Below are 8,539 nucleotides of genomic sequence, written 5' to 3'. Positions count from 1 at the left end.
CGAGACAACAGTGCTCAGTGCTGAACCGCCACGCTGAAATTCGGAGACAGCCTTTAAAGAAGTGAATAAGCACAGAAATCATTAAAAGGAATACCCCTATTTCCCAAACATCAGGATTCATAATAATCCAGAACATGCGCAAAAAAGCTTTACTCCTCTCTAGAAGAGACTGGGACACTATCTCTTGTGCCTTTGTCTTGCCAAATGTTTGTTGCCTCCAGTAATCGAGGATTACGTTGAATAAGGAGAAATATGTTATCATTTACTCTTATATTCAATTTGTGGCCGCTGATGCAAATCCTCATTTCGCTGAACCTGGAGGTTTTCTGCGCCATCTTTAGCGATTAACTGGGAAAAATCAGCTCAGATGTGTTACCGAGAAGATATGAGATTTCTGAGAACATAGGAGAATAGAGTCTTAACTAAATGTAGATTTAGCTTTACCCAAATGTGTCTGAAATGAAATATTTATTGTTCAGACAGTTAATTAAAAGCTTGAGGTCACAATTCCCTGCTATCATTAAGCGAGTGCTATACCTTCGCCAGCCTCTAATAGCCAATAGCAGGATTTACATTTTTTAATTGAAAACTTGCATAGTTTAGCCCAAATTCGATGTGCTGTAGAACGCCAATCCTACAGAAGGTCTGCATCGTTCCAGGTGCTCGACCTGGACTGGCCATGCCGAGCAAATGCCACCGGCTGAATATGACCGGCAGACACCACGTGAGCATAAAAAGTATCACACGGCTGGGCATATCAACGTTGTTGGCCGCACTTACATCATCAGGCAGCCACTGGCCTCCAGGCCACCGCTTTATCTCCAGTTCTGCCTAACCTGGTGTTACCATATGATATGATGTATACGCAACAAACTTCGTGTCCCGGTTACGGCTGATTTCCTTAAATAAGACATACCGGTAGAGTTGTCCACTGTGATGGCGGCAGTTGCCCTGGAGCCTTCTGCAGACTAGAGTGTCTCTGTTTTTGTTTTCTCAGCCTCCTATCCAATATTTGCCCTTGATTAAAGAGGCGAATGTGTCGCTGATAACTTCTGGAATTTTCAGGTTTAGGAATTTCTAAGCAGTTGTCACCAGGAATGTTTTGTCGGAGCCAGGAATGTTGGTAGAAAATGCATCTTTTTCAATACTTTTGTATCGGAATCAGGAGCAGGATCCAGTCATTGATCAATCCTATGAATTAGTAAGAACTAAACGCTTTCTTCCAAGTGTTGTAGATATGTGCAGTACACGTATAGGTTACTTGCTGAAGATTTAGTATGAACAACGCAATAGTTAATATTTTCATGTAAAAATAACTAAGACAGATGTTTCTTATGGCCATAGGTCACTATTCTAACACATTGCAATTTCAAAATGACTTCAGCCAGGAGCGTCTTTAATGTTGATTGGACCCTGGGATTTACCCAGCACGCAGATCAGATGCACAGGGTTTGCCATCTTTGTCCCCAAACAGTTTGTCTGTGCCATCTTTGTCCCCAAACATACATATCCATGCTATCACACTCAAACATTCATACTCATTCACACATACCTGCTTCTCCTGGGCGAGCAACACAGAGGTAAGCTGCGGGCCTGTGCAGAAGTAGTGGGCCCAATCACGACCCCTACGACCATGGTTGTTGCAGTGGTTAAGGGGCAGCTGCTATGGGACCCCCAAGAATGACTGGGCCCAGGGCAGCGGCCCTTTTTGCCCCACTTTAAAGACGGCCCTGCCTTCAGTGGAAAAAATATTATTTCTTAATTTATTGCCTCTAACCCAGGTGTTAATAATTAATAATTTGGTTGGTGATTTTTTTAGGATGATATAAGGGGCAATTTGCAGAGGGGGGCCGGAAGCTGTTAAAACATTACATTTTGTAGGAACACAAAATATTACAAAAACTGTAGACTCCATAGCCAGGGAGGGATATGTATGTCAAAAGATGTTCCCAGAATCAACAAATAGATACAATGACTCCTAACCGGAGGAACAGGCTCTCCGAGGATCCAGAAACAGGCTGTTTGGACAGTGTCTGCAGATATGGCAAGGATAATGTATTTATTCTGGATGGTGAGATGTGTTTCAACAGGCAGCTGTTACTCCCAGACCTCACAGGAGTAAACGCGGGTTCCCCAGCCTTATCAAACACCAGATACATTTGCATTTGTTATGACAAGGCTGTCACTGCCCAGGCCACTAGCTTTGAATGAACCAGACCCTTCAACTCCCTCCAAAAAACAAACCTCTCTCTAATCATAAAACACTCATGAAAATCTCAACATAACCAGCTTCACCACCAGCAACAATGGTCTTCCGTTCTCCTTGATGTCTATTGTACCCTCCTAAGACAATCTTGGGAAGCTGCTGACTTCCAAAAATGAGTTCAATATAACATCCAGTGACTTAGGAGCTTTAGTAAAATAGATCACGTAGAAACAAGGCTGCCAAGCCCTATCGAGATACAATTTGTTGTATCCCTTAATAAAACAACCCATGTATAGTGATAAACGTATCTCCAATAACCAATTACTTTGTAGCATCTTTGTGTACCTCCCAACATTCCAAATGCTTACAGAAGGACACTTTTATTAAAGAGCATCACGTTAGAGGACTATCTGGGGCACAGGCCTTCACCATGACTTTTTATGTGTCTTTGAGGCAACTTTAAGGGCTGTAGCACACACTCATACCCACCAAACATTATGATCTTCTCCAAAAGAGGGGCATCAATAGAGGAAAGAGAGACAGAGGGATTTGGATCTCCAAGAGAAACTGACCCCTAATAAAGAGGTATAACTTTGTATAAAGTAAGTTGCTTTTACCCACAATACATTGTTTAATGATTGTTTGGGACATCAGCACGAGTGGTGTTATTTGAGTCAGTGGCTGTAAGAAGGACCAATGGAAGTCTACTGCGTGATGTTGGATCCATTAATCTATTTTATAGGAGGTGCTGATAGCTCATATCTCTCAGCTGCTCCTTCACTGGACAGCAATAAGATGGAGTGGAGGTGCTTCACCATATTCCAGTGCTTTCGGACACCGAGGCTGTATAGCAATCGGGTGATCAGGCTGCATGTAGTTCCCTTGCTCAATGGGCCAGTTAAAATGGAGATCACTGATCTCCTCAACCAGCCCATTAATACTATGGAGGACTGAGCTTCCATAGTTTGTTCCTGCCCATGTCATTAAGAGCTGAGTGCCAGGACATGACTTCATATCCTGTCACTCAGAGTAAGGATGGCGGCATGTGGGAGGCTGGGGAGGCAGCGCCAAAGATTATTACCATACGGCTCAGCTCACCACCAAGGATTATTTCTTAAGCCTCCATCTATCTTGGAGAACTGGCCGGATAAATGAGCTACGCTGCTCTATTCACTATATTGCATTTTTTATAGAACACCATCAGATTTCATCACAATATAAAAATACCAATAACATTAAATTTGCCAAAATTAACCATAGCATGCACATATGCCTTACAATCTATTAGGGTGTTGAGAGGTAAATGATAATTTACATAATGATATGACCAGAACATATACGAATGCATAAAAGGTGAACCGTGCACCCAAATATTTAAATCTTTCTTTGGATTTGGAGTCCCCAATCACACGTATCATATATATAAAAATATTATTAAACAACTTTAATAAGAAAGAAAAAAAAAACAATATATGAGGTGCAGAGGTTTGGCAGGTGCCTGTATTTTCATATGATGTGAAAAGAAAAAATGCAATTGACAGCGATAGTAAGAGTCAATATATATGTAAATCTCCGTGATGAAAATCGAAGAAATCAATGAAAGTGAAAATAAGCTTTCACAAAAGTAAGTTGTCTTTTCAGCGAGTGGAATTTTACAAGAACTCAAAACACAGGTACTTTAGAAAGTGCCTATTTCTGTAAACATTTCGAGACGAGTCACGCACTGGTATATAAAACCGAGCAAGCATTCAGCGCATACCCCCCAAAAACACCTTTCCGAGGCATAAATATCGGCACTCGCTGGGTTTGTGCTCAATGTATATATATTGGCCTTTATCATTTTAGCAGTAACCCAGGAATCTGAATATGTATCCCTTTTTGGCCTTTAGCGTGTGCTCGCCTTTATATTGACTTTGTTATATGTCAGTATGTGTGTATTTAGCAGCGTCTGTATTCCCATTACTCAAAACCCGTGTAAAATTTCACTTATGCCAAAGTGGGATTGGAAGCAGACATGTTACCAAGAAAGGAAGGCCTTATGTATGTAAAATTCAGGGGTACCTGGCACTTCATTTAACCGTTTACTGTCTTTGTTTACATATTAGACCCTACAGGAGGACTAGGATTCCAAGAGCAGATCCAATGGAGGGAGCCAGTCGATCTCTTCGGTGCTGTCTTGAGTGGTTTCGCTTCACCAGTTTGCAAATGGGGCATATTTGAGACGTGACTGTCGAGTACCCCCAGTTATAATGTACGCTGCCGGGGGAGAGGACAGTGTCCTTTTAGAGGTACAGATATTACTATTTGGTTGTACAAGAATGTTAAGAAGAGGACCACAAGGATTGCAGGACAGCCATTGGGACTGAAAGGCCTGACTACATGTGGACCAGATCTCCTTCCCAGATAATGGATAAATTACTTATGTTAAATAGGTAAGACTACAAAACATGTCATCTGTCATATTGGTTAGAGTAATTGTGTATGAGTAAACATATAAAAAGCACGCGTTAGATGAGTTGTCTGTATAGTTGCTGCTGTTAATAGTGTATTAAGAGACCTGTATAAAAAAATATAGTCTTTCGAGCTAATTATACTTATGGGTTAAATTTGGAAGATGACCAAGTTTCTACCACCAAAAAGTAATGATACCGTTTTCACTGATAACAGAATTCAGTTAGTTTAAAAACATCTGCTTTAGGAGTTTCATTGATTTATGGAACTTTATGCCTATGAGACAAAATGCAGCCTCTCTGTCTCTGTATAAAGAAATATTACTCAAATATAATTAAAATAGACTAATATTTTTACACAAGATCAAGGAAAGAACAGTTCAATGTTTGAGAACACACTTCACGCAGCTCTTATGTCATTTAAAGACAAGTCGGCAAACCATTGCTTACAAATTTGTTGACCGTTCTCTTTTTTTTATGTATTAGGTCGCCTACCCATAAGCTATTGATGAAATGTCAATATAATAGGGTTTGCAGGATCCGACAAGGTGCCAAAACAAAACCCCATGGTTCTTCTCCGCGGTTCTAAAGGTTCTTCCATCGTGTCACGTCCAGGAGATATTATCCATAGGTAGCTCTCATTGTGCAATGTGTAAACGTGGGCAAACTGATGCCAACCAACTCCATATTATCCTGATGAGTCAACGAGTCAATAGTCTCCTCTCTAGGTGCCTCATGCATCCCAGCGCCACATTGATGCCGGACATGTCTGTGAAAATCAGATCTACTTTCAAGTCAGCAACACATCATCCAAGCAGTTATTGAGATGCATACTCATACATCCTTTGTGGAAGAGAATTCTTCCTTGCATTCCCTTCGCATTCACACCATCAAAGCCGCGGAATAACCTGATATAACATGATGGTTCTAGAAGGTCATCACGGTCCTCAACTCTTTACCTCTTGAAGCACTTTTCTTTCGGTGCTTGGTGGCAATATTTTCTTGGGTCTTCTACTTGTAAAGAATGGAAGTTTCCCACTGGAGCTGAACATCTTAATGATGGACACTAGAGTAGAAAGTAGACTGAACTTTTTCTGAATGGGTTTGTATCCAGCACCCAAGCGAACTACCGCTTGCCTGCCCTGCTCAGAAATATACCTGCATTTCACCATGATGATGGGATCTACTAAAGGCTTTCCCATTCTGCAGCATTTTATACTCGATGGCAACAGGAGACCTTTTAAACTTCTGTAAGGTTCCACATGATTCCATTCAATGTTCTCATACAAAAATGTTGATTCCGGATTAGTTCAGTAGCACTTTGTTTGTACAGTTTTGTACCTTTTTTTTTTAAAACCTCGCTATTTTTCGTAGCATGTGATGCTGTCCTGTGTTATCGTTGCTAATGGAACAAAATCTAATTTCAGGTCAACTGAGATGAAAACAAAAAAAGGTTAATCTCTTTCTTTAATCCATGTATTTGTCTAGATGTAGTAATGATCTGAATAAATACCCATATGCACAATTTAATGTGCGTGTTTTCACAAATATATGGATATATACTATATATATATATATTTTTTTTGGAGAAGACATAGGGAATTTGTTTAGTTTTACCAGATTAGCCAGAATGCTTGAGACACAAATAGGAGGTTCTTCTGATCTTCTAAACTGGTCTCCTTTACTATGATTGTCTAGGTAGTGGAATGCTGCACACAGAAGTGGGTTTTTTTAGAATCACAAATAGGGGTAAAATCCCGCACCTATGGGCATATGAGCTTTTGGAGTCAAGGTGGCAGAAAGCATAATATTCTAATAATAGTAGTAAATATCCCTTTCCACAATGTGTTTCCATGGACAGTATGTCATGTACAGCTGAGATGCATATGCAATGCGTCGTTACTTCTAAAATCCAATAAACCCTATGCATGTGGGGGTGAAATACCCCATGGTACCCTTTTTCCCAAAATATGTGCTTTTGTGGATCATTCATGGGTTCCTTGTTCACAATTTAATATTACAGTTAGAGACACAGCACACTAAAAACTCACAGCTTTCTGAAACAATGTCTTTAATCTAAATATATTTCTCTTATAATATTGTACAGACGAAATATGGAAATTCCATACATATGAGGTATTTCCAAAATACTTAAATGTATTAGGGACAATTATTATGAGAAAAGAATATGATATATATATATATATATATATATATATATATATATATATATATATATTTCCATGTTTTATTATATTATAATGTTTTATTACTAAATATATTATAATATCCTACTGAATGGGCTAAAATTGGGCCAAACATCTAAAAGTGTTATGAAAAGAAAGCCATGCCTGTTTTTCAAAAAGCACTATATAACTGGTATGGATACATTAAAAATGAAAAAGAGAATCATGATTCAACAAACTTATAGTAGAAAAGCAAACAAAAAGGTCTAGGTTTTTAGGGTACAAAATACAGAAAAAAAAGTAAAGAAAGGGTGGGCTAATTAATGTTAGGTTTCAGGTGTTTTAAATTCATATGGACTTGAAATTATTAATTATTAATTAGTTATTAATTTCAAGTATCTGCTTGTGAAAAGAAAACATTTGTTATGATTATATGCCCTCTTTTTTTCAAACTATACAAATAAATGAAGAACGTGTAGGCTTAAACGGATTTATAGAATGAGTCGAACACAACATGCTTAGAAATGTCCTTTCCCTTCTTCGCATGAATCTAAAGCTAATGACAATGGAATATTTTAATTACGGGTACAGATAATGACCATTTACATATTTCACACTGTTTCCAATTACTCTCCCCAGGTGGGGCATGCAGAGCTCCTTTGATTACCTGAAGGTCACGTTTTCCTGTGAAAAACACAAAGAATAGTTTATGGTTTTTTTTTACGGTTATCACAAAAAGTGAATTTGCTGATGTTTACTGATATTTTGTGTAATGTTTAAATATGTGTTATGATAATAAATCTGTATCTCATATTTGACCGTAACTGAAGTTTCACAGGATAGGGAAGTGGCTTCATGAAAGGTCGGAGCCAGGTGTACATAACGACGGGACTAGCCCCAAACAGACTTTAGTGGACAAGGAGTCGGAAAGTAGGAAGGAAGTGGGCGGGGAATGTGAGGGAAGTAGGAAGAGAGTAGGAAGGTAATGGGCAAGGAGTGTGAGGGAAGTAGACGGAGAGTAGGAAGGAAGTGGGCGGGGAGTGTGAGGGAAATAGGCGGAGAGTAGGAAGGAAGTGGCCGTGGAGTGTGAGGCAAGTGGGTGGAGAGTAGGAAGGAAGTGGGCGGAGAGTGGGACTGCTCCCCTGCTTGGAGAAAGAAGAAACTCTAGGTTTCGCCCAGGGTGGATTTGATTTAAATCATTAAAATAAATTTGATTATTAAAACGAAAAAACAAATCAGTGATTTTAATCCACCCTGGTTTGACCCTGAGTCTCCTTGACCTGGAGACTCTGGGCAAAACCCAGAGAGTTTTCAGTCTTGTGGATTGACGATCAATGTACACTAAGTAAAAAGCAGCATAACATTCGTAGTTCTAAAAAAATTAAGTATATCAGTAAAATTTACTGAGAGGATTTTAAAATGAAGGCACATTATCGTAACGATTTCCTAATGCGTCCTAATAGAATGTAAGATCGCAAGAGCAAGGCCCTTATCTCCTCCTGTAGCAGTATGCCTTAACATATGTTACTGTTTGTCCACCTATCTGCTCAATAAATTAATGGAATATTCTAAAAAATGGCTTACATTCTAACCAAACTTTAATGTCAATTAAAGACAGGTCCCCATTGGTTGAGCTTGGCGATGTCAACATTACCAATGAATAAATAATCAGCAGCATGCACTCTACCTGTCCAACC

This window comes from Spea bombifrons, chromosome 1 (genome assembly GCF_027358695.1).
Source record: "Spea bombifrons isolate aSpeBom1 chromosome 1, aSpeBom1.2.pri, whole genome shotgun sequence".
Classification (NCBI taxonomy): domain Eukaryota; kingdom Metazoa; phylum Chordata; class Amphibia; order Anura; family Pelobatidae; genus Spea; species Spea bombifrons.
Note: the sequence above shows the minus strand (reverse complement) of the source record.